The sequence below is a fragment of the Triticum aestivum genome, chromosome 1B (assembly GCF_018294505.1).
Source record: "Triticum aestivum cultivar Chinese Spring chromosome 1B, IWGSC CS RefSeq v2.1, whole genome shotgun sequence".
Taxonomy (NCBI): domain Eukaryota; kingdom Viridiplantae; phylum Streptophyta; class Magnoliopsida; order Poales; family Poaceae; genus Triticum; species Triticum aestivum.
Genome location: NC_057795.1, coordinates 567358178 through 567385207, shown reverse-complemented (window position 1 = coordinate 567385207; position 27030 = coordinate 567358178). Strand labels below are relative to the sequence as shown.

The 27030-nt window shown below is 45.3% G+C and overlaps 1 long non-coding RNA gene across 1 annotated transcript; it reads right to left on the bottom strand.

Moving 5' to 3' along the window:
* Positions 1–3953: 3953 nt before the first annotated feature.
* On the bottom strand, positions 3954–5474 carry LOC123095598 (uncharacterized). Its single transcript, XR_006446276.1, has 3 exons — positions 5436–5474; positions 4978–5091; positions 3954–4085 (listed from the first exon to the last, which is right to left on the bottom strand). It is a non-coding gene; the product is annotated as an uncharacterized lncRNA (long non-coding RNA).
* Positions 5475–27030: the final 21556 nt, after the last annotated feature.

Here is a 27030-nt window from a genome sequence, read left to right as displayed (position 1 = left end):
TCCTCACTGACAAGAAACCCAATGTGAGTTATTTCAAAGTCTTCGGTGCTAAATGTTGGATTAGAGATCCTCACCACAATTCTAAATTTGCACCGAAAGCACATGAAGGTTTTATGCTTGGTTACGGAAAGGACTCGCACACCTACAGAGTCTTCAACAATGCTCTTCACAAGGTTGTTGAAACTGTAGATGTGTGGCTCGATGAAACTAATGGCTCGCAAAGAGAGCACCTACCTTCTGTGTTAGATGAACCAGCACCTGAGGATTCTATCAAGTTCAAGGCAACTAAGGATGTCATTCCTACTGAAGAATGTGCTGAAGAATTCATTCCAGTACGCGAAGAACGTCGAGCTGATGCACCTGAAGAAAATACTGAGGAAAATGGTGCTGAAGAAAATGCTGACCAAACTCCTCAGCGACAACCAGCTCATCCTCGAGTTGCAAAAGAAGTGCAAGTGGAGAAGATCATCGATGACATTAGAGCACTAGGTCCTCTCACACGCTCAAAAGCTTCACATTTATCTAACTTCTGTGGGCACTATGCTTTTGTCTCTATCACAGAGCCCACTAAGGTAGATGAAGCATTTCTGGAGCCGGAGTGGATTCAGGCTATGCAAGAAGAATTACATCAGTTCAAGCTCAACAATGTCTGGGAACTAGTCAAACGTCCAGGTCCTTGCAAGCATAATATCATTGGCACAAAGTGGATCTACCGTAACAAGCAAGATTAAAATGGCCTTGTGGTGAGGAATAAGGCACGACTGGTAGCTCAAGGCTACACACAGGTTGAAGGAATTGATTTCGATGAAACTTTTGCACCTGTTGCTAGACTTGAGGCTATTCGCATATTACTTGCTTATGCTAACCATCATGATATCATCTAATATCAAATGGATGTGAAAAGTGCATTCCTCAATGGTAAGCTTGAGGAAGAAGTATATGTTGCTCAACCCCCAGGTTTTGAAGATCCAAAGAATCCTTACAATGTCTTCAGACTCAACAAGGCCGTCTATGGCCTCAAGCAAGCCCCTCGGGCGTGGTATGATACATTGAAGGAATTCTTCGTGAAGAATGGCTTCACACCCGGTTCACTCGACCCTACTCTCTTTACTAAATCTTATGATGGTGAACTGTTTGTGTGCCAAATATATGTTGATGATATTATCTTTGGCTGTACTGACCAATGTTATAGTGATGAATTTGCCTATATGATGAGTGAAGAATATCAAATGTCTATGATGGGAGAGTTGAAATTCTTCTTAGGTCTTCAAATTCGTCAGCAGCGCAATGGCATATTCATATCTCAGGAGAAATACCTCAAAGATGTACTGAGGAAATTCGGCATGCAAGATTGCAAAGGCATCAAAATTCCTATGCCCACAAATGGCCATCTATGCACTGATGAAAATGGTATTGACTTCGATCACAAGGTATACCGCTCCATGATTGGTTCTTTATTGTACTTATGTGCATCTAGGCCAGATATAATGCTTAGTGTTTGCGTGTGTGCCCGATTTCAAGCTGCACCGAAGGAATCACACCATAAGGCTGTGAAGCATATTCTTCGATATCTAGCTCACACACCAACACTAGGATTATGGTACCCCAAGGGCTCTGCTTTTGATCTCATTGGATATTCTGACTCTGACTATGCTGGTGATCGTGTGTTGAAGGGCGACATCTCCATCGAGCACGTGAAGACTGAAGAACAGCTAGCTGATATCTTCGCTAAGCCCTTGGATGAGAAGAGATTTAGCAAGTTGTGGTGTGAGCTAAATATCTTAGAATCGTTGAGTGTTCTTTGAAAAGGACACACATCCTAACACTTATGCAAAATTGATGACTTAGATGTGCAGCGCATGAAGAAACGTTTTTCTTCAATCAATGAAGAATAACACTCTAAGTGTGAAGAAATTAATGAAGAATTTGCTTCTCAGAACCCTACGACAATTGTACGCGGTGTCTGAAATCATCATTCTTATACGGTGGGTCATGCCACCACAAAAAGTTGAACATCTTCAATTTTAGTTTTTCCTTAGTTTTTGAAATTCTTCAGTTTTTCAAATTCCTCAACTTTTCAAAATCTTCACTGTTTCCTTCGTTTTTCTTCATTGGCTATATACATATATAAGAGTTTATGTCCTCTACAGCATTCACTTATAGATATTTCTTCAAGTTGCTTCTTCTACTAAGTGAATGTGATCGGACCCTTCCCCCTCTATGCTATACTCAACCCAATCTATTCAAAAATTCTTCATATGCATTCTATTTGAAACTCGTTCAAAATCTTCACTGAGTCCTAGTCAGCTGAAGAAATTGCGAACGAAACTTTAAAACAAATCTTATCCTAATTTTTGGTTTTTGCCGCTCAAACAGTTCCGCATCTCACAATGCATTATTCTATTCACCCATGATCATACACGATCTCCACTACACAGTACGTGGGTGACACATGTCGTGAGAAGGATAAAGGGCAGGGTCACGTTCGTCCTAAATCTTCGGGAGAACAGTTTTTCACCGTGTCTATAAATACCCCTCTCCCCTTCCTCACTTCATTTACTCCGCTCGACCATTCTCTCTCTCGATCGAGCTCCTCAAACCCTAGCGGCGCCGCTACTCCATCGTCGCCGGTGAGGAAGAGCTTCGCTGCCTCGACCTCATCGCAGTCGTACTCACGCCGACCGCGGAAATCTTCACTCCGCCGCCGCCGTAGCTGTCTTCCTCTACCAAGTTAGGGCGTGGGAGATCTGAACTGACGAACTTCTCATCTGTTCTTCTCAGTTCATCGTGTTCTTCACTTCGGGTAATTAAAAGTTACTTTTATTACTCACTTTGATTCTCAAGCTTTCCTGAAAATCTTCAAAGGTGTTTATTCTTCAAATCTTCACACATATGAACACCTCACATGTTATATGCTCTTGATTAGTTTCTCTAAGCATCTTTTTCCTTCAAGATTCCTCAATTGTGTGGATCTTCGATCTGTACAACTCTGGAACCTAAGACAAAAAACGCTTAGTGAAATTCTTCAAGGCTCATCTTGTCAAATTCCTCAAAACTTGTTCTTTTCGAAAAACCTTCTGAGAACGCATATGACCTCTCCAAATTCCTCGCACCTGTACTCTGTTCACAGGTACTCATGTCTTCTGCAGAATCACTAGGTTCTCATCAACTTAACTCATTTGCAGTGTTCCTCGAAGAAAAACTGCATACTTCTTCAGAGAACTCGATTGTCACTACACCACGACACTCAAAGCAGCGTCAAACAATCTGTCGGCATAGGTCAATTAAGGTGACACATTTACTATTGGGAAAGATCTTTACCGATAGAAAGGAGCTGACGCCTATAGTCCTGCCGGGAAAGGTCTTCCCTGACAGATAAATCTATGCCGACAGATAGTGTGACAATGTTGGTGAGAACTTCGCCGACAGACATTTTTACACCGACAGACAATGCTTTGCCGACAGTTCATCTGACACTGTGCTATGGCGACAGATTGTGCAACGTCCATAGATATACCGACAGTTCATCCGGCATTGTGCTACACCAACAGATTATGCGATGTTAATACTATCACCGACACACTTCCTGCCAGTGTCTACACTTCAGCACAAATGTAAATTCACCATATATTAATATGAAATTAAATTCATAATACCGAATGCACGTTCAGTACCCAATGCATATTCAAACAATTACACTCTTCTATTCATCACAAGACACCATTGATCAATGCACAGGATACAATTCAACATATATAGAAGATTCATTAGTTTTCTTCACTGAATTTAGCTCCAACAATTAAGGACATACATAAGTTGGCATTCAAACAATGGTCTGCTACAAAATGTAGTGGCCAAGTTCCTATGAGACCAATTTTTCAATCACTAGATCATCTATGACTACTAAAAAATATCATGGAAGATCCCAAGTATCCTTTTTTACCATTAAAAAGAGACCAAGTCTTTGATCGCCAAATCAACATTAACTTCCATGTGAACAAAATGTGTCAACCATGTTATGAACGAAGCAATCACCAAAACATCTTAGATCAACTTGTGGCCTTGCTACGCTTTGCCATCTGTCTCTGCAAAAGAACTCGTATATTTGAGCAATCTTTAGAAAATGAGAGTTTCCGATCCTAAAGATCTAGAAAGTAGATGCGTTGCCAATAGATTACAAAAGATACCGTTCTCAGAACATCAACCAGAGACGGGCTAGCACATAGCATATCACATGGCTCACTCTGAAAAGTTATGCACTCATTGATAAGCAATCAGATCTGTTATACGGCATCAGGAATAAGGTTCTTATTGTAATTTTAGGGATTTGCATTTGAAGTTCCTCCATCAGCAAACAATCAGATAGGCACTTGTATATATACATGTACCGAAAGTCATATATGTAGTAGCAAGTGCACTTGATGAAAACAAAGCCATTTCAAAGAACATATGCTTGCACATACATCTTGTTTTTCGAGACAACAAATGTGCTCTAGTTAGGCATCTAGGAGCTCGATCGAGTAAAACATATATTACCAGATGTCAACTATGAGTAATTGCTAGGATAAATATATGCAAAACTCAAAATAAAATCATGCCTACCATTACATCAGACTATAGACATGTTTCTTGTATCACCACAGATTTTCACATATGATGGGTATCGAAATAATAGAAGACCTTTGGATAGGAAAAAAATGTACTACTAGCAGCAAATATATCTACACGTAGTTGCATATGGATTTCAATTGCAATTTCCTTTAAAATGCTTCTTAAAACACGTGTGGACAGTGAATTCATCGAGGCTTACAGTTTCAATCTGTTCGAAAATCATTGAAGACCTAAACTAGCAATCTGTGTTAATTTTTATGCCTTCATTCGTACTTCTAAAATTTATAATTTGCGATTGTGGAAGTAGTACTTTGAGCTGACTTGAACTATTACTGAAGTCTCAGTTCCTTTGGTCTAACTTTTTACCTGTGCTCTCTGTTTCATCAATCTTCCAGCAAGTGTACTTGGCCATTTGTTCTTCATCTGTCTTGTTCAGCATCTCTCCTATTTCAGTGAGCAGAACCATGCTATTAATGAGCCCTGACAAGTACATAGAGGGAGACCAGATTAGCTTAATCAGCCTTTCTTGCTAAAGCGCTATAGTTTTCATTCCCAAAGAAGTATTGTATGTGCATAGAACTAGCGACTAATGTAGAATTAAAATGCCACTTTCCAAGGCTTAGATTTTTTGTAGAAAAAACAAGAGTAAGCAGTGGATCAAAAACATCCAGTTCAACTACACCTGGTTAGAACAAGAGGGCTATATTCAACTTACTAATTGGACTTGGGTACAAGTAGGTCGCTCCAAATAACTAATACAATCCCAGCCACCAGTCCAAGGATTTGAAACGACAATTGAAGAATTGAATATTTAAAAATATCACCTCTCGTCTTGAGTAGCAGCCAATCGTTGTGGTCATAGGTTGACATAGCCTACTCCGCGCATCTCCAGGGGTATTGTTCTCCGGCACTGCACAAGGAGCAACACTAACTTGACCAATAGAGCAAACCACTATGGAAGCAATAGCAAGCTCCTATACAAACATCCATGAGGAAATCACTTGCTAATGTGATGAGAGAATTCAGAAATATCGACGGTGCAAAATTAGGTACCTAGAGAAATAAAACAGAGCAAAGAGGAAGGAGCTTACTTGTTATCAAGCCAACCCACCAAAGAGGCTCTTATAAATAAGCATATATAACCACCAAATCCTGGAATTAATAAAAGCACACGTACAGTTAGACACATGAAGCACATCACATGGGATAAAAATTGTCTGAGCAGCTTACGATACAGTAGCTGTATATATATACACGGAGCAGCAGCTTATATAGGATACAACAGTTCAGGGGTATCAACAGGTTTTGTTAACTCAGAGACCTCCAACATGTAGACAGTAAACGACCATGAAGAAGGAAGATGAGATTACAAAATCCAATTTGGAGCCTCTAATACACATCTCACAGTGAGCCCAATGACAACATTTCAGATATTTTATACTATTCCAAAGACCACAAAAATGTGCACGGAATAGGAAAAAACCCAATAATGAGTACTGATATTAATCTTAGCCAACGTTACATTACAGAACAAAAATTGTAAGTAATTACAGTGATATATCTACCATATGTCAAATGGTTAATTAGTCAGGGATGGTAAAATATTTGCAGAGTTCCTGTTATTGGTTTGCTTGCATGCTTATAAGAGCCAACTGTGTTCGTAGCAAAAATTGAACTTGAGGGTTTGACAAATTGGGAGGAGTCCGTTAAGAGAGACCTGAAGGTTTGGAGTATCGACAAAGGGCTAGCTATGGACAGGGGTGGGTGGAAGCTCGCTATCCATGTGCCAGAGCCATGAGTTGGTTGCGAGATCTTATGGGTTTCACCTCTAGCCTACCCCAACTTGTTTGGGACTAAAGGCTTTGTTGTTGTTTTTGTTGTTGTTGTTGTAGGGTTTGACAAATCAAACAAAAAAACCAGTAGTCCATCACTAAGAATTGAAGTATGTTTTACAGTAATATTTCTTGCACAGTTAAAGGAGCAGAAGAAACTGAATGAAAGCTCACAAGTAGCATCAAGGCTCAAAGAAAGAATGCTATGTGTGAGAAAAATTGTGCAGGCCACCCGTTACAGAAGTTGGAAGAGAAGAGATAGTTCATAGATGAACTCTGATGATTTTAGTGCCACTAGGGAGATATGGTTTCTCTTGGCAAACATGGAATACACCATATTTATGTACCTGCTGAAAGTGTTAACAATAAAACTTCTCAAAGAGAAGCTGCAGCGAAAGAACTATCTGCAAGCAAGGGATCTATCTGTGATGAACTACCAGTTCACTAAGCATTAACATATCACAACCAGTAAGATTCATACAAGCAAATCTGCAACTATATAATTCATAAATTGAAAAACAAAATCACGAAAGACATGCCATCAGGTTATAAGCCATTCACACTAAAATGTGAACTACATATATCAGCATACGAGAAGATAGGTAAGAAAAAAAATCGCATCTTACTTGTTGAGATCTGGAGGCAAGGGGAGTCAACAGGGACAGGGGTCACCGATGGAGGAAGAAGAACGACAGGGGTTCCTCAGCAGCAGTAGGTGCGGCGGATCCTCCGGCGTATGGTGCTGCCATTCCCAGCGCGCGGCTGATCCTTGGTGGCGGATGGCGCTGCTATTCCTCGGTGGCGAACGGTGCTCCTCTGTTATAGACGGCGCTGCTGCTACTGCGGACGAAGGGAAGGGAGGCCAGGGTCCGAGATGTGGTGGTGCGAGGGGAACGGCGAGGGGGTGGTGGTGGCGGCGCGCAGGTCGGGGGCGGCGACGCGGTCAGGTTAGGTTTAGGGTGTGTGGGTGGCGAGAGAAAGAGAGAGGTGAGATTGGGGATCGAACAGGTCGGGGACTCGGGTCGGGTGGTCACGTGGTTTTCTTTTTCACGTTCTCGTGCGAATCGGGTATTTCGCGTGGCACTTTTTATGTCCCCACGAATTGGCGACACACAAACAGTAGGTAATACCTCTATTTGGCGACATAAATTTCATCGGTGTTTTTGTGACCTATGGCGACAGATAATGTGTCACAAGATTATATAACACTAATATACTGTGCGTCGGTATAGTTTGGGACAAAAAAAGTGTCGGCGATGTTCACTTATACCAACAGACGCACATCGTCTTTGTTGTGTCGTGGTGTAGTGTGTTCAAATTCCTCAACTGAAGAATATGGCAAACGGTAAGAAGCCGCAGAAAGGAGGAAAGAAACCTAAGGTTATGACTGCGTTTGAAATCCCCGAGGAAATTTATGCTGACTATTACACACCTGATGAAGCAAAATTTGGCAAAGAAAACAAAAATCAGCGCAAGGTGTGCATTCAGAGGATTGAACGGAGATGGGCAAGGGAATGGAGGGAATACAGATATGTGACTCCAAAGTACATGAGGAAATTCGCCCTCAACCCTCCATGCCCAAGAGCTCCATTGGCACCTGGCCAAGTAGCTGATCCCACAAGCATCAAACGTGGTGAGGACTTTCCTGAAGAATGGGCTAAGCGCCAAGCTAAATTGGCAAGACAAGCCAAGGAGGCAGTGAAGAAATTCAATGAGGATTCTGCCACTGCTACTGCTACTGAGGCCTCGGTCAAACCAAGGAAATCCATGCCAAAGAAGCCTGCTCGTAAGCCAAGTGCTTCACCAACAGTGCCCTCACGGCAAATTCCTCACACTGCTACAGCTCCACCAAAGTCCTCAACAGCTCCTTCAAAGTCCTCAGCTCCTGTGCATCTGGTTACATGTCAAAGGACTGTTGGTTTCTCGATTGCCTCTGGTGTTTCGGCAAGTTCCTCAGTTGCACCAATTTCCTCATCAGGCCCCACACTGTTGAAGACCAAAGCAACAGCTGGACGAGGTCCTCGGCCAAGTCCAAAGAAGAAACAGGTCGAATTCCATGTGCCTTCTGATGATGAAGCTTCTGATGATGAACTTGTAGAAATCATCAGAGACAGACAGGTGAAGGCCGCTAGAGCCAAAGGCACATCTGTGCCACTGCTATTGGATCCGAGGAAAATCCTCGATTATATTGATCTCTGGCACAAGGATACAAACACTCCAATGCCTGATTTTCATCTGACTCCTGGACAAAGTCATATGTTGTCCCATTTCATCACTGAAGAGAAATGGAAGTTTGAAAAGGCAAGAGAGATCAAGAAAGCTCAATACAGAAAGGAGAAGCTCCTGAAGAAAAACGTTGTCAGAATGACACCTGAGGAACTTCTCCAGGCTCAGTCTGAAATTCAAGCCCTCGACAATGACTTTAATGCCTACTATGCTGATTGGCAAGGAGCTAAAGTAAGATTCGTCAATCTGACGAAGAAATTCACAAATGTTGCAGCCCCATCGCAACAAGAAAATCTTCAGGCTACAGACTCTGCTCAGCCTACTGAAGAACATGCCAGCACCGCTGATGACTTTCAGCCTGCTGAAGAACATGCTCGTTCCAGGACTGGTGAAGAAATTTCAGCCACTGAAGAAATTGCCAGGGCATCCACTAGTGGTGCGCCTGAAGAAACTGAAGTAGTCAGGGCAACTGCATCAGTTGCGCCTGAAGAAAATCAACCAGATTCCTCAGCTCCATCTGCACCTACACCAACTCCAATTCTTCCATGTGCATTCGATGTGAAGAAGATCAAGGCTGCAGAGTGAGCTGCATTGAATAAAAGGAAGGCATCAGCTGCGTCAAACTCTTCGGCTGCGAAGAAAATGAAGCCGACGACCAGCTCACTCGAAGATCCAATTGATGCTGTTCCGATTTCCTCCATGCCATCAAAGGACCTTGTTCCTTTTGGAGAAGACTATGAGATCCCAAGCGGATCTGATGAAGAAAATCATTCTGCTGCTTCGTCAGAGCAGATTGATGAAGAAATTGAAGTGGAAGCAATCCCTTCAACCCCAATCATTTCCTCGCCTATGCCTCAGTTCACAGCTGAAGAGACCGGTGTCGAGGAACTTTCAGAAGATGTGGATATTGGAAGCACAACGCCAGTGATGAACGATGACTTTTGGGAAAGTCAGCATCCAAATTCTCCACTCTTCACCCCACTCCAACAGATACCTCAGTCCCCTGCACCAACAGTTCAAATGGGCTCTGAAGAAACTCATCCCACTTCATCTGTCCATGAAGAAATTCCAGCCACTAGTGCTGATGAACCTGCTGCTGTTGATCCTCAGACTGCACCTGTTGAGGAACAAGAAATTCCTCAGCCTGAAGAACCTGAGCTCGCGATTCCTGAGGTGGTGATGCAACTCACTGACACCCCTCTGCCAAAGCCAAAGAATCCGTTCTCAAGCAAACAGAAGTTCAAGGCTGAAGATTTCTTTGCCGAGCACGTATTCTTCACATATTATAATCCATATGATTTTGCTCGCATAAGGAAGAGGCGTTTCTCGACTGCCAGCCAAGCCAATTTCTATTCCTCAGTGCTCTTCGACAAAGACAAAGTCTTCAATCATGCACATATTCCTCATGTGGACATGGAGTCTCTGCCCGGCTTTGAACCAGTCCTCAGTGTTCTTCACGACGCAGGACTTCTGAATTTCTGCATTGATATCTGTGACTCGAATGAAGAACTCATTCTTCAATTCTATGCAACTCTGCACATCACCGGAGACGCTGAAGACATGAACTCATGGGTATTAGACTGGATGTCTGAAAATACTCACTACAAGGCACTAGCAACTGAATTGCTTCATGCTCTACCACTCAGTCCTCCACTTGATGGTGCTCGTTGTATCTACAATGAACCAGAACTTTCAGATCACTATATGCAAGTGCTGATGAAGCCTTTGAAGCCAAGGCAGGCCCCACGAACCAAATTCCTCGTCAAGGAATTACTCTATGTGCCTCGGACTGTCTATCGAATTCTGATGAAGACAATGAGTCCCATCAAAGGCCACGACTCAAATGATGAAGAAGTCGTTGGCATCATGAAGAATATGCTTTTCAACATCATTCATGGCATTCCCGTCAACTTCCATGATTTCTTCATGAGGACTCTGGCCAATATTGCTATGTCACCATTTGATCTGAAGCCCTATGCTCCTTGGATTATGAGATTCATCAGGGCAAGATCTTCACTGAATTACAAAGCTGACACTCTGAACCATGGTAGCTACTTGGATCCCATTGAAGTCCTCAAACGGACAGTTTCATCAGCTGATGATAAAGGCAAGGCCGCTGCTGTGATCGATGAAGGCATTCGTCCATTGGATGGTCAATTTCACAAGGCTGCATCTTACTCTACCAATGACGATTCTGCCACACATGACTCTGCCGCAAATACCTCAGCCAAGCAAAATCCTCAAGCCATAGCACCCAGGGTGATGACTGACCGTGAGTTAATCCTCAGTCTTCATCAGAAGGTTGATCGCAATCACAAATGGGTAAAGCGTCAGTTTGTTGCACTTCTTCACAATATGACCTCAACACACAATGCAGTGAAGAAGAACCAATACTACCTTCATGAAACCTTCAACCGCAGCTGGGCTGTCCTCAGTCATGTCTACAGCGCTGAAGAACTGAAGACTATGGGTCTCAAGGAAGAATTTGACTGGTCTGCACCTCCTCCGAAGAAATTCAAGAAGGTCAAAATTCCTCCACTGGTGGCCAACTCTTATTCTTCATCACGTGACACTGATAAGTATGAAGATTTGGACGACACTGCGGCAGGCCCTGCTACAACAAACAACCCCGACAACGCTGGCACTCCTCCATCGACTTGAAATTCTTCAGGGGCGTTAGTCCTCAGTTTCAATCCTTTTGGTCATTTGATGACAAAGGGGGAGAAATCTGAGTTAGTCTTCAAGCGGGTCTATATTAAGGGCATTTTTCAAGTTACAACTCTCGTTCTTCTGAAACTTTTATTTGGATCGAGTTGTAATCTTAAACCTGATGGTGCGCTGATACTTTTGTTGCATTATGCTTTGCATGCTTATTCCTCGTTAATGACATTGCACGCATGCTGAATCTCATCAGGCACCATATTTCATCATGCATTTCAAATTCTTCATATTATATATCAAATGCATGTATGAATTACAAGATATAGGGGGAGATCTCCATGATTCAACTCTTCAAATGTGCATTGCCTCAAAAGCAAATTCCTCACTATGCACATCTTCAGGGGGAGTTCTACTATATCTTGTAATCAAATTCCTCAATATCAGTGTATACACTTCATATGTTTATCCCCGTTGAAAACTTAACCTATGTTGTCATCAATCACCAAAAAGGGGGAGATTGTAAGTGCATCTAGTGCCCCTTAGTGATTCTGGTGTATTGAAGACTTATAGGTTAAGGGACTAATGCGTTTGTGAGTATACGCAGGTCTATAAGTCTATGAGGAGTTTGATATTTACAGAGAAAGTCGACCCCTAAAAATGAAGTTCTTCAACTAAAGACTTTGATATTCTGAAGACTTTCTGAAGACTTTGAAAGTGAAGAAATTGGTGTGACCTTGAAGACTTGGTATTCATTTGTGGAACATGAAGCATGAAGACTTTTGTTTTCGTAGTTTCGTTTTCTCTTTCTTGAGTCATAGGAAACACCGTACTGTTAAAGGGGGTCGAGGAAATACTAAGGAAAAATTTCCATGTGATGCTGAACTCAAAATCCTACACCTACCAATCCCTTCGAGTGAAGCCTTTGGAAATCTCATAAAGTTCAGTCACTTTCTTCAGTGACAGAGACGAAGTTCTTCTAGTCACTGATGAATTTGTTCTGACTGAGGAGTTAGGAATTCGTCAGTGCGAATTACCTACACAGTGAGGAACATGATACCCCTGAGGAATTTGAGAGTCAAATTTCCGACCGTTGCTGTGCTGCGCGCCAGCTGTCCCAAAATATCTTATCCACCTAACGGTCATATCATTGAGGGGCATTTATGTCTTATCATGTCGGGCTGCTCCCTAGGCTATAAATAGCCGCCCCCTACAACCACTAGCTGGTTGGCTGCTCCGAGAGAACTTGACACTTGTCATTTGAGAGCAACCCATCCTCCGAGGACTTTGAGCGAAAATCATCAAGTGAGGAAAAACCCAAAACCAAACCCCCACAAACCCAAAGTGATTGAGCATCACTGAAGAAATTGATCCTGCGTGGATCCGATGCTTGTTACCTTTGAAGACTGTGCTTCTTCCAGACGGTTAGGCGTCAAGGTCTAGAGAATCCAAGAGGAATTGTGGATTTCCGAGTGACCAAGTCTGTGAAGGTTTGGAAGTCGCCTGAAGACTTACCACGAGTGATTGGACGAGATCTGTGTGATCTTAGTTCAAGGAGAATATGGTGAGGACTGGGTGTCCTGAGCTGCGTGCTCAGCTACTGGGTGTCTGGGACTGCGTGTCCTCGAGTTTAAATACTCAGCCGCTCCAACTAGACGTACAACTGAGACATCAATTGGAATTGGTCTACCAAATCATTGTCTTCACCAACCTAACTGGTTCTATTTCCTCAACCCTTTCATTTCCTCATTACTGTGCTGAGTGTTTGTTCATATCTGTGTTGGAAGACTTTGACTAAAGACTTTCTCAATTTCCTCAGTTCAATTTCTTCAGTCTGTTTGTCTTCATCTTGTGTTATCCTGTGATTACGCTTTCTGTACTCTGTGCTTGTCTTCATTTCATCATGATGACCATGCTTGTATTCTATTATGCTTACTTCTGAGTACTTATTCCGCTGCTAATAGTTCTTCGCTAAGGAATTTCCTCACCGGCAAATTCCTCAGTGAAGAATTCATAAAAATCGCCTATTCACCCCCCCTCTAGTCGACGTAACGCACTTTCACTTGGCAAAATTAAACTCATGAGACATACCATCTATGCCAACAGTGACAATATTATTTTCACAATCAATCTTAGCACTAGTAGTATTCAAGAAGGGTCTACCAAAAATAATGGGACAAAAATCATCTTGTGGGGAACCAAGAACAAGAAAATCAGCTAGGTATTTAATCTTCCCACACAATACTTCAACATCTCTAACAATCCCAATAGGTTTAATGGTGTCCCTATTGGCCAGCTTAATAGTAACATCAATGTCTACTAATTCAACAGGTGCAATGTCGTGCATAATTTCTTTATAAAGATCATAAGGTATTGCATTAGCACTAGCACCCATATCACATAAACCATGATAACAATGATCTCCTATTTTAACAGAAATAACAGGCGTGCCTACAACAGGTCTACGTGTCTTAGTATCGGGTCTAGCAATATTAGCAGTTTCACCCAAGAAAGAGATAACATGCCCATCTAAGTCCTCATCCAAAAGATCTTTAATGATGGCAATACCAAGTTCGACATTAATTTGCTCAGAAGGTGTATATGTCCTGGTATTACTCTTACGAACAACAGTCGAAGCTTTAACATGATCTTTTATCCTAACAGGAAAAGGAGGTTTTTCAACAGAAGCAGTAGGAATAATAGGATCACTATATGTAATAGTCTTCTCTTCGACGGTAATAGGTGCAACTACTTTCACTTCAACAGGAGGATTATATTTAAACCACTTCTCTTTAGGGAGATCAACATGAGTAGCAAACGTTTCACAAAAAGTAGCTACTATCTAAGAGTCAAGTCCATATTTAGAGCTAAATCCACGGAAAGCATCGGTATCCATAAAAGATTTAACACAATCAAACTTAGGTGTCATACCTGACTCCTTACCATCGTCGGAACCCCAATCTTCAGAGTTGCGTTTAATTCTTTCCAACAAGTCCCATTTGAAATCAATAGTCTTCAGCGTATAGGAACCAACACAGAAAGTATCGAGCAAGTTGCGATTATCAAGAGAAAGCCGAGCATAAAAATTCTGAATAATCATTTTCCGAGAGAGCTCATGATTGGGGCATGAATACAGCATTAACTTAAGCCTCCCCCAATCTTGAGCGATGCTTTCTCCTTCGCGAGGCCAGAAATTATATATGTAATTACGATCATGATGAACAAGATGCATATGATAGAACTTCTGGTGAAAATCCAACTTCAATCGCTTATAATTCCAAGATCTCGTATCATCACATAGCCTATACCATGTCATTGCATCTCCCTTCAAAGATAAAGGGAAGACCTTCCTTTTGACAACATCATCGGGAATACCTGCAAGCTTAAATAATCCACAAAGATAAGGTGTAAGTCGGGATGCAATGTTCCGTCTCCTGCAAAAGGATTAGCTAGCAGTTTTTCTATCATACCCGAAGGAATCTCAAAGTGAATATTTTCATAAGGTACAGTAGGTTGAGGAGCATCTCTTTGCTCTTTTGTTTGGGGTGAAGATACCCCAAACAATCCCCTCAAAGGATTAGTTTCCATAGTGACAAGTAACAGAAAATTTCAGCACACTAAATAAATGTTTCCTTACCAAGTTCCACTCACCAAGAGCGCTACACTCCCCGGTAACGGTGCCAGAAAAGAGTCTTGATGGCTCACAAGTGTAGGGGATCTATCGTAGTCCTTTCGATAAGTAAGAGTGTCGAACCCAACCAGGAGCAGAAGGAAATGATAAGCGGTTTTCAGTAAGGTTTTCTCTGCAAGCACTGAAATAGTACGTGATAGATAGTTTTGTGATAAGATACATAGTAACGAGCAAAAAGTAAATAAAGTAAATAAAGTGCAGCAAGGTGGCCCAATCCTTTATGTAGCAAAGGATAAGCCTGGACAATTTCTAATAATATTAAAGGACCTCCCGAGGACACATTGGGAATTATCGTCAAGCTAGTTTTCATCACGTTCATATGATTCGCGTTCGGTACTTTGATAATTTGGTATGTGGGTGGACCGGTACTTGGGTATTGCCCTAACTTGGACAAGCATCCCACTTATGATTAACCCCTATTGCAAGCATCCACAACTACAAAAGGAGTATTAACGTAAACCTAACCACAACATTAAACATATGGATCCATATCAGCCCCTAACGAAGCAACGCATAAACTAGGGTTTAAGCTTCTGCCACTCTAACAACCCATCATCTACTTATTACTTCCCCATGCCTTCCTCTAGGCCCAAATAATGGTGAAGTGTCATGTAGTCGACATTCACATAACACCACTAGAGGAGAGACAACATACATCTCATCAAAATATCGAACGAATACCAAATTCAGAAGACTACTAATAGCAAGACTTCACCCATGTCCTCAGGAACAAACGTAAATACTCACAAAGCATATTCATGTTCATAATCAGAGGGGTCATAATATGCATGAAGGATCTGAACATATGATCTTCCACCAAGTAAACCAAATAGCATCAACTATAAGGAGTAATCAACACTACTAGCAACCCACATGTACCAATTTGTGGTTTTGATACAAGAATGGATACAAGAGATGAACTAGGGTTTTGAGATGAGATGGTGCTGGTGAAGATGTTGATGGAGATTGACCCCCTCCCAATGAGAGGATCGTTGGTGATGACGTTGGTGATGATTTCCCCCTCCCGGAGGGAAGTGTCCCCGGCAGAACAGCTCCGCCAGAGCCCTAGATTGATTCCACCAAGGTTCCACCTCGTGGCGGCGGAGTTTCGTCCCGTAATCTTTCCCACGATTTTTTTCCAGGGGAAAACCCTTCATATAGCAGAAGATGGATGCCAGAAGCCCACCAGGGGGCCCAGGAGATAGGGGGCCGCGCCCTAGGGGGGGCGCGCCCCCTGTCTCCTGGACAGGGTGTGGGCCCCCTGGCCTATTTCTTTTTTCCAAAAATTCTTATTAAATCTAAAAAGTTGTTTCATGGAGTATCAGGTCTTTTGAAGTTGTGCAGAATAGGTTTCCAACGTTTGCTCCTTTTCCAGCCAGAATTCCAGTTGTCGGCATCCCGCCTCTTCATGGTAAACCTTGTAAAATAAGAGAGAATAGCCATAAGTATTGAGATATAATGTGTAATAACAGCTCATAATGCAATAAATATTGATATAAAAGCATGATGCAAAAATGGACGTATCAGGCACCTGCACCAACACTTGCACTTGCATCTGCTCCGGCCTGTGCAGTTGCACCGGCAACAGACTGGGCTGCAGTTCGCACTTCATATAGCAAAGTCCTTACAAAAACCGACATGTCCACCTTCTTGGTAAGCATTGGCCGCCCAAGTGCTTCGTTATTTTTTCTTTCCATGTTGTTTCACATGATTCACTGTGTTGATCTAACTGTTTGGGTATGTCTTCTTGTTTGCAAACAGAGAATTCCTAGAGCAACAAGGGAGTCGTTCAACAATCCTGGCGACCGCTGCCAAGTTTCTCTTACCATGCGCAGCCTTGGTGTGAATGAACCTGCTCAATATACCATAAGTACAAAGGATGGTCGCATGATGATTGATTGTAAAGGATGGTCAAGGTTCAAATCTAAATCATATCTTGCGGTAGGGGATCATGTCAAAATCGAACTTTCTCGGGAAGGAGAGCTGGTCCAAATCAACTTTGAAATTCTTCACTAGCAGCACACAACTGCCGAACTAATCTATCCTCCGAGAGATTTTGATGTAATAATCTGGCATGGTGAAATAAGTGGCATGTGTGTATAAGTAGTATGACAGTATTATTTATCACATGGTATATCGCTGATAGAATTGCAACTCTGATTGCTGGTTAGGAACTGTTGTTCGATTTCATTCCAACAGCTGCCATGCTTTATTCAATTTTGTGTATTCGCCTTGCGACAGCATCTAAAACTAGCGCCGTACCGATCGCTTGCAATATGAAAAGTGCTGAGGTAGAACACATGGGCCCCCAAACATGCAGGGTCGGCCTGCTGCCCAAAGTCCAGAACCATGAGCCTATCTGAGTTTTATATTCCCAGCTGAACCCCCATAAAAAAAGCTGAACCCCCATAATGCCCGTGCATTGCAGAGGGAGTATATTTCTCGTCAAGGTGAGCCTGTCTGTGGTATTAAAGTTTTGTATATTTCTTTACAGAGGGAGTATCTCTCTGTCAGAAAATATATTTATGTGTAACTAGTTACTCATGTCTTTCTACTTCCTTTCCCTTATATGTGGCGCAACCGGCAATGGGGTCCACGTGCCATATGCACAAATTAGAGTGCACAACTTCATGGTAGACACACCCCGGTCGTGGCGCCACAGTAATGCCCAATGAGCCGTCAAATCACAACCCCCCCTTCTAGCTTTAGCAGTAAGTTGGACGGACGAAGCGGCAATATTTCACTGGGCCTGAATCCCCTTCTCCCCCGTCTGCTTGTTCAGAGAAAACCCCCTATCGGTGATTGCATAGGGTTTTCTCATGGAGAACCAGGTATGAATTCTTCATCCATCCCCGATAAATCCAAGTTCCTTGGTCGCAGGTAATCCTAGGATGTCAGTCGCCGCCGTTGATGCATTTTTCTTCCTACTGAATCTAGTGTGTTTCATTTGCAGTGCCCAAAGTGCGAGGACCCTACAGGTTTCTGTGCCCTCGGCAAAACGCCACACTTGTTCCTTCTCATCCTAACACGACATTTTGAAATGTGCACAGTATGTTCCTAGAATCCTCTTTTCTATCCGGGAGGGTGGGAGTTTTTTGAACAAGCTGTGTTCTCATATTATTTTTCCTGCAATGTATTATTTGCTCTGCCAGAACACATGTACTCAAGATGCTCGGCCTTGCCATAACTGAATACACTAGTTTAATGGTCACAGTGAAGACAAGCCATGGATATGAGTTCCGAGTTTGGTTCATAAACCAAGAAGATCGCTGCTTTTTCTATGGCCAAACTTGGATAAACTTTATCAAGTGTTACGGACTGAAACTTGGCGCACGAATGTTGATGGAAATAGCAGAACCTGGTCTCATCTTCACTGCGATCTTCCACCCCGACGTTGTTCCAATTGTTCATCCATGTTAGTTTTGTATCTGGTTCTTGCTTGTTGCCTCGATTACTTCTTAATCCACCTATTCTATCTAACTAATCACAATTTAACTTTAGAAGTAGCAACGAATCTCTCACGAAGATGCTACTTCTAACTAATATTTTCTTATAATTGGTGGCACATGTAGGTTTTTTCAGAGGTAAGAAGTCTGCTCGTTTGTTACTCTGTAATAACTCGGCTGTTACTGATGGCACTGAAGTTGACTGGATCGACATCCACAAGTTCCTACACTTTATTGATCGTCTTGAGGTCCTTGTGGGGCGTTTCAATGGTGGAAGGCCATGTGGGATATGTGTGCCACTACTGCACTCGTTGAATAGGTCCAACTGTGTCGAGAAACTTATGGTACGAGCTGTTTTCTGTTATATATGGTGTGCATAAACTATTGCTTATACACAGTTTTACAGCTGTGATCTTGAAATAGGAACTGCCCAGTTCTATTGTTCCTATATAGATGCCTGACCATGGTCGGGTCAGACTTGTGCTTGGTCACACATGATGTTTATGTCGACCTACTCAATTCCCCTTCGAGGTTAAAAGATACTTATTCATGGGTGGTCTCAAATAATGAAGGCCCGTCCATCTTGGAGAATAGGACAGAACATTATGTTCATGCTTTTCCATGGCTCTAAAGCGAATATCCTATTTATTGACCATGTTGCGAGATGAAGCCGCTTTCAGAAGGTTGTGGATGCGCGGGGTGGCGCCTGGGCCCTGTCCTGGGGCTTGGCGGCGTCACCCTTGGTTAACCGTAGGCAAAGTAGCATTGTTCGAGGCGTGCTTTGTATGGTTGAACCTGTATAAGTACTCATACTGCTTTCAGCTTTGGTTGTTAAGTGCCCCTGCTGGTTTCAGTTAAGGTTGTTAAGTACTCCTGCTGCTTTTACAGTCTGTCATGTTTCTTCAGTCCTATCTTCCTCCAGCCGCCTAAACCAAACCAGTGCCGGCGGGGCCGCCTGCTTCCGCCTCCCATAGCTGGCTGCGCCTTAGCGCACGCATCGCCGCCCCAATGTCTCCTAAATCGTTAACGCCGATGTACTCTGCGCGCTTTGGTGCGCTCGCCGCGGCGCCGCCCTCTCGCATTGTCAACATGGTCAACAAACAATAGGAATCAGTAGAAGTACGTGGAGAGGATGACAGTAGGGGCCCACCACGTCAGCGTATGGAAAAATAAAATGCTTCCTCCTAGTGTTTTCCTGACATCTGGGACCCACGACATTGTGAGCGTATATAGTCAATAGACAAGAGAACAGTGCAAAATCCGCTGACACCTGGGACGTAGCTACTCGAGCAGTATTTTTTTTATTGTTGAGACAGAGCAGGGTTTGAACTGGGTTGTGGACCGTCTAGCCCAGGCTTATATTTTGTGTTCACCATGTGACCAGCCCAGCTATTTTTTCTTTGTGAAAATGAGCCTAGTTTTTTTTAAGAATACCCAATCCAGGCCTACTTATTTTTCTACACCCTGATGGGCTGCAACTCTTTCAAGACACCTGCAAATCTTGAAAGTAATATGAAATAGGTTGTAAATATAAAACATATGACAAATGGGCAATTACTTTATAATTTCTGATTTTTTTTCACATTTTCATATTCCTATTTCACTGGGCATTAACCTAAATTAAATATATCTTCAAATTACTTTAAATCTGGCTCGACATTTCGGTACTAAAAATAGTTTGGAACCCACAAAAATATGCGAAATTGGCCCTAGCCAACCAAAAAATGACTGCAATAAATTGCATAAGAAGTTGCCATGAGCTATATATAAATTATTAAAAACAGAGGGAGTGGTCTGACTTGTAGGCCTGTTTAGTTGACGCATATGCAAGATTTTTTTAGTTATTATATACGTCAACAAACGATTCTAGCAGACGTAACCGTTGGATGTCAATCCAACGGCCGTCGTGTTTCTTCAATCTCTGATCTTCTTGCTCCAGCCGCCAAAGCAACCCCGGCGAGACCGCCTACTCCTGCCGCGCAGGCCTCAGCGCCCCCTACTACTCCCACCGCTGGCCAGGGCATCCCTCTACTCACCCACACCCCTTGTTATTCTGCGGCGACAGCAGCCTCACACCGCAGCCGAACCGGTGAACCCTTGTACTCCTATCCGCGCGGGATTCCACTGCCGCATCTTCCCCTTGCTAGGCCTTGCCGTCGTCCACCGCCGTGGTGCTCTCGGCGCGGCATGGTCAATGTGGTCAACGACCAGCTTCTATCGGAAGAGTACTGTATGTGGAGAGGCTGACAGCTGGGTCCACGGCAACCGCAAGGAAGTGCCTCCTTATTACGCGGAAAATAATTATTCCTCCACCTGACAGCAGGGACCCATTGGACGGGCCACCACTATTTCGCGAAAAAACATTTCCCCCTGACTGCTGGGACCCACCGGACAGGCCACCGTATTTCGCAAAAAAAATGTTCCTCCCGCTGTCAGCTCGGACCCACCAGAAGTGGCTCCTTATTACGCACAAAAAAATGAATACTCTCCCTGCTAGCTGGAACCCAGCATAGTGGGAGGCTGACTTGTGGGCCTACCAAGTTGACGGGGACGTAGGTGTCGGTGTCAAAACTAGCGGATCTCGGGTAGGGGTCCCCAAACTGTGCGTCTAGGTGGATGGTAACAGGAGACAAGGGACACGAAGTTTTTACCCAGGTTCGGGCCCTCTTGATGGAGGTAAAACCCTACGTCCTGCTTGATTAATATTGATGATGTGGGTTACAAGAGTAGATCCACCACGAGATCAAGGAGGCTAAACCCTAGAAGCTAGCCTATGGTATGATTGTTGTTCGTCCTATGGACTAAGGCCATCCGATTTATATAGACACCGGAGAGGGCTAGGGTTACACAGGGTCGGTTACAAAGGTAGGAGATCTACATATCCGTATCGCCAAGCTTGCCTTCCACGCCAAGGAAAGTCCCATCCGGACACGGGACGAAGTCTTCAATCTTGTATCTTCATAGTCTTGGAGTCCGGCCGATAATGATAGTTCGGCTATCCGAACACCCCCTAGTCCGGAACTCCCTCAGTAGCCCCTGAACCAGGCTTCAATCACGACGAGTCCGGTGCGCATATTGTCTTCGGCATTGCAAGGCGGGTTCCTCCTCCGAATAATTTATAGAAGATTGTGAACACCAGGATAGTGTCCGGCTCTGCAAAAATAAATTCCACATACCACCGTAGAGAGAATAATATTACACAAGATCAATATGCTGACGTATTCTGTGGCGTGACGTCACACCACTTCCAAGCCTTTACTCGAATTGTTTTTATTGTTCCACCTCAGCGCGTTTAGCGAGACGGTTTCCTTGGCGTGTCTTGTCGAAGCGGAGATCGTGTTCCCCTTATTCTGGGATTCCCATCAATACGGATGTGGGTAACCCAACCGCGCCATTGATTGTGACGCTTGGGAGATAAGGGAGTTTTACCAGGCCGGTGGGGACGCGTGTTTCTGTCCGCCCATATAAGGGGATAAAGATCCAACCTTTTTACCTGCGCCTTCTTCCTCCTCGGCTTATCCATCTCTGCGAACTCGAGCTCCAGCGCCCAAGTCCGCACTTCCCACCTCCACCTTCTCCAACTATGTCCGGAGTGGGAGGCAAGTGGATGGCCTCCTCCGTCACGGAGGGGCAGATCCAGAAGCTGCGCGACGCCGGATACTTGTCCAGCGACATCGCGCATCGGCTCCCTGACGAGGGAGATCTCATCCCCACCCCCAGGCCCGATGAGAGGGTAGTGTTTATTCCCCATTTCCTCCGCGGACTGGGCTTCCTAGTTCATCCCTTCGTCCGGGGGCTGATGTTCTACTACGGCCTGGATTTCCATGATCTGGCCCCGAATTTCATCCTCAACATCTCGGCGTTTATCGTCGTGTGCGAGGCCTTCCTCTGCATCCAGCCCCACTTCGGCTTGTGGCTCAAGACCTTCAGTGTCAAGCCGAAGGTTGTGAAGGGCAGCCAAGCGGAGTGCGGAGGCGCCATGGTGGGCAGGATGTCCCACGTTACGTGGCTGGAAGGCACTTTCGTGGAAACCATCAAGGGGTGGCAATCGGGGTGGTTCTACATCACCGAGCCGCGTGACCCCGAATGCCAGCGGCCCCCGAATTCTGATCTGGCATCCCCACACGGCTCACCTCCTGGAAAGAGAGTGGACGGATTTGGGGGGATTCGGGGGAGCTGACCGGACTCCAAGCCTGCGTCCAAAAGCTGGTGGACAAGAAGCTCAAGCTTGTCAACGTAGTCCAGGTCATGCTCATCCGCTAGATTCTCCCGTGCCAACGATGGGGTTTCAATATGTGGGAGTTCGATCCGGCGCAGCACCAGACTTTGAATGGACTCTTCGACACTACGTACGAAGAGGTCTGGAAGGTGTTGTTCAAGGGCGCCGAGGCTCCCGCATCCGCTACCGAAGATCGCAGATTCAGCTTAGAGCGTCCAGCTGATGAAGTAAGTTATTCTGTCCTTTAAGGGATGCTTGTTTTCCATAGTTTGACTCTATGTGGGATCTAAACTCCCTTTCCTTTGACAGGACTGGCAGAAGAAGGCTGCACAGGCTATCCGTCCAGCCCCATTGCCAGAGGACCCAGCTGACGCCCGCCTAACGGGGCTGCTGGCTCCGGCACCCCACGTGGTGCCAGAGAAGAAGGCCAAGAAGAAGGCCACGGGAACTCGGAAGAGTTCCCGTTTTCAGGTGCTATCGGATGATGAATCCGAGGCCGACGCCTCCCACCAGGGCGAGGAGGAGAAGAAGAAAGCCTCTCCCCCAGCGGGGGGAGGGAAGAAAAGGAAGGCCTCCCCAACAAGGGGGGCTGAAGGGTCCAAGAAGGGAAAAACTCTACCCCCGGACTGTTCCGCCAACGCCAGTGACGACGACGAGGACTGGCCTCCAAGGGCCAAGCCTCTGGCGAGATCATAAGTATCCGGACTACGAATAACTTCAAGGTTTTCGTTTTCCGCCACATTATGTCTTTCTAATGCCGCATACAACCCTGCAATCCGCCTAAGGTTGATCTCCCCACTTCGTCGAGCGGGTCCTTAGGGGCGTCGGATATGTATTCTCTTCCGACTGCCTCCACCCCCCGTGATGCAGATGATGCCGAGGTGGGATCCCAGGAAGGGACCCACCAGGAGGAGAGGGCCCCGGAGGTGTCGCAGGACAACCTCCCGGACTTTGCACCGGACTCAGCCCCGGAACCCATAGTGGCTCCAGAGTCCAGCGGGCTACCCCTTCGTAAGAAGGGCAAGACCGCGACGCCGGCTGACTCCGTCCTACCGGAGGTGCCGGATTATTTGCTGGAGGCACTCAACGGCGCCTCCATCAAAGAGGAACACCGCACTGTTATGAGTGCGGTGATTCAGAAGGTTCAGCTTGCCAAGAGGGGGCTGACCGAAGCCTGCAGCAGCCTTCTAACAGGCTTTGAGCTAAGAATTTCAATATATGTAAAATGGTACCGCATAGACAGTAGCCCCTGATGCTTGGTTCGGTGTTCGGAAAGAAAAGCCGGACTGAGGATCTTTAGAAAGATAAACGCAGGAGTCATGAAAATATGTCAATATGGGATTGCAGGCCGTGCTGCTGACCTCCGCCGCACTGACTGTGGAGGTCAATACTTTGAAGGAAAACCTCGAGTGGTCCGAGAACGAGCTCGGCCGTGCCAAGAAGCAGCTCGAGGAAAAAGAAGGTGAGCAATACCTTATGAAAATTGTACCTTACAGAAAAGGATTTAGTTGCAAAAAAATGACAAGGATAACCTTGGTATTGCAGGGGCCACTAGCGAGGTGGCGACCCTGAAAGAGGCGGTGGCCGCGGCCAAATGCAATGCGGCTGCGGAGCGCACCGAGCGAGAGAAACAGGAGGCGCGGGTGGCGGAGGTACAGCAAGAGCTCCAGGATCTCGTGAAGAAACATGAGAGCCTGGAGCGGGACTCGAAGACTCGAGAGTCTGAGCTTGCAACGACTCTTGAGAGTGCCAAAGCGTCTAAGGCCGAAGCCTACAAGGCCCTCCAGGAGATCGAGGCGGTAAAGAAAATAGCAGCGGGTAAGGCATTTTTTATGCAAAGTAAGCATGTGAGTGTTAATTACCTGTGGCTTACCCGAATTCGGAGCTCTCCAGGAGCGTTCGCAGATCTTCCTCGCAGCGTGTCCGATGCTGCCGCATTCTACCGGGCCGAGGAGGGGAGCTCGATGGAGAAGGTCTTCTGGTCTCAGTATGCTGAGGCCGGACATCCGGTGCCCCTTAGCGACTAGCTGAAGCAGCTGGTCGAGCTCCACAAGGCGGCCGAACAGGCCATGAAGGGCCTCATAGTTCGGCCGTGGCCTAAGGAGGCTATGCCTGGGAGCTAATTCGGCCTGGTGCGGCGGCTGGTGGATGCGTGCCCGTGGGTTGAAGTTATCAAGCACTCCGCCTGTATTGAGGGTGCCCGTCGGGACCTTGCCCGCGCAAAGGTGCACTGGGGCAAGATGGATGCCTAGAAGCTTGTGATGGACCCCCCCACCAGAGGGCAAGGAGCATCGCACGCCCGAGATGTATTATAAGAGTGTGCTGAAGGGCGCCCGCACTATTGCAGGTGAGTGCTCCAAAGATGTAATATTTGAGTAGACTCGCATTTTGTTATCCTGTGCGCTGAAAACTTGGTTCATATGCGCTATGCAACGCTTGTTAATTTAAAATATTACCTTCTGTGCGGTTGTTTATCAAATCTGAGAGATGGCAAGTCGTCGACTTCAGCCCCCATGCCACGAGTGCTGGGGTGTTCGGTATAAACTCGAGCGCTCTTTGTCCCATTTTTGGGTCCATCTAGGGAGGCGCTCGAAACAGCGAACAAGGCAACCGGACTTATAATGCTTGAACACTCTCACTTAGCTATAGAATTCTATAATTTTAAATTTTGGCGAAGCCCCTAGTCTTCGGAAGGCCGAATTTGGGGCGCTATCCACGCCTTGGCCGGACAGTATCCGGCTCCTCGCTCTAAGCGGCATAAGTCTTTAAGGACTCGCAAAAAACCTCTCGGATAGACACAGGCTCTCGCGTCATCATAAAGGTCAGTTTTAGCTTTCTCCACTGAGGCGTTAACCCAGCTCAACTGGGGCGCAATCGCAGTGGTTCTCCCAGTGCTACCTTAGCCGATATAACGGAACGTAAGGTACCAAAACATGGGAGCCGGGCAAACCCAACTATTGACCCAAGACATGACTCGGAGCCGATGCATATAGTGCTATAAGTTCGGGGTGCCGCACTTGTGAAAGTGTTCGGACTCATCACACCATGATTCGGGGAACATAAGCCCCTGATGTGTATTAGCCGTACCAAAGTGTACGGATGCGATATGCCGTGAATGAACATATGTATGAAAATTAAATGCAATTATAAGAAAAAAAAGGTGCTGCATTGTTTTATTCAATAAGTGCTGCTACGAATGCAGAACAATACAAATAGTGCAATAAGCAAGGTATGGGACTGTTAAACATGTCCCCCTCCAGGGGTGGGCTGCAGATTGGTGTATAAAAATGCTCGTAACGGAGACCACCTGTATATTCGTGTAGCCTTTATCCTTCCCTGGCTGTTGCATCCTGAGTTCGGCAGATCTGCTGCCGGACAGGGCCTCTTACAAACGGAGTCCTGTGTGTAAAAAATAAAAGGTAAAAAATAAAAGAAAAAAGAACGACACACTTGAGAGCCCCTGGTGCGGTTGAGCCGCAGTCTGGGTTTATCGTGATCGTGCCCCTCTCCCCATGCCCATGGTATCTTCAGAGCGTAATGGTGTACGCGAAGGACCTGCTTTACCATTTCGCAGGAGCTGGGGTTGGGGCCGCACTACTACGCATGCTCGGAACGTGCCAGGTGGTCTTGTTGTAAGTTACTCCGGGCGCGCTTGGCTGTGTCCGGCCGCTTAAAGACCGGACTCGACAATTGCCTTAAGAGGCTGCATTGCACTTCTGCCGCGAGAGCCGCTGTATGTTCCTCCGTGCAGAGAGAACGTTCAGTGTTTCCGTTGACCGTGATGACTCCTCGAGGGCCTGGCATCTTGAGCTTGAGGTATGCGTAGTGCAGCACCATGTTGAACTTTGCAAACGCAGTACGTCCGAGCAAGGCATGATAGCCGCTGCGGAACGGGACTATGTCGAAGATTAACTCCTCGCTTCGGAAGTTATCCGGGGATCCGAAGACCACTTCCAGTGTAATTGAGCCTGCACAATTGGCTTCTACACCTGGTATGACGCCTTTAAAGGTCATTTTGGTAGGTTTAATCTTTGAGGGGCCTATGTCCATTTCCGCACTGTATCCTGGTGAAGCAGGTTCAGGCTACTGCCGCCGTCCATCAGGACTCTGGTTAGGTGAAATCCATTGACGATTGGGTCTAAGACCAGTGCGGCAAATCCGCCGTGGCAGAAGCTGGTGGGGTGGTCCCTTCGGTCAAAAGTGATCGGGCAGCAGGACCATGGGTTGAACTTCGGGGCAACTGGCTCCATCGCGTAGACATCCCTGAGTGCACGCTTCCGCTCCCTTTTGGGTATGTGCGTTGCGTATATCATGTTCACCGTCCGCACCTGTGGGGGGAAACCCTTC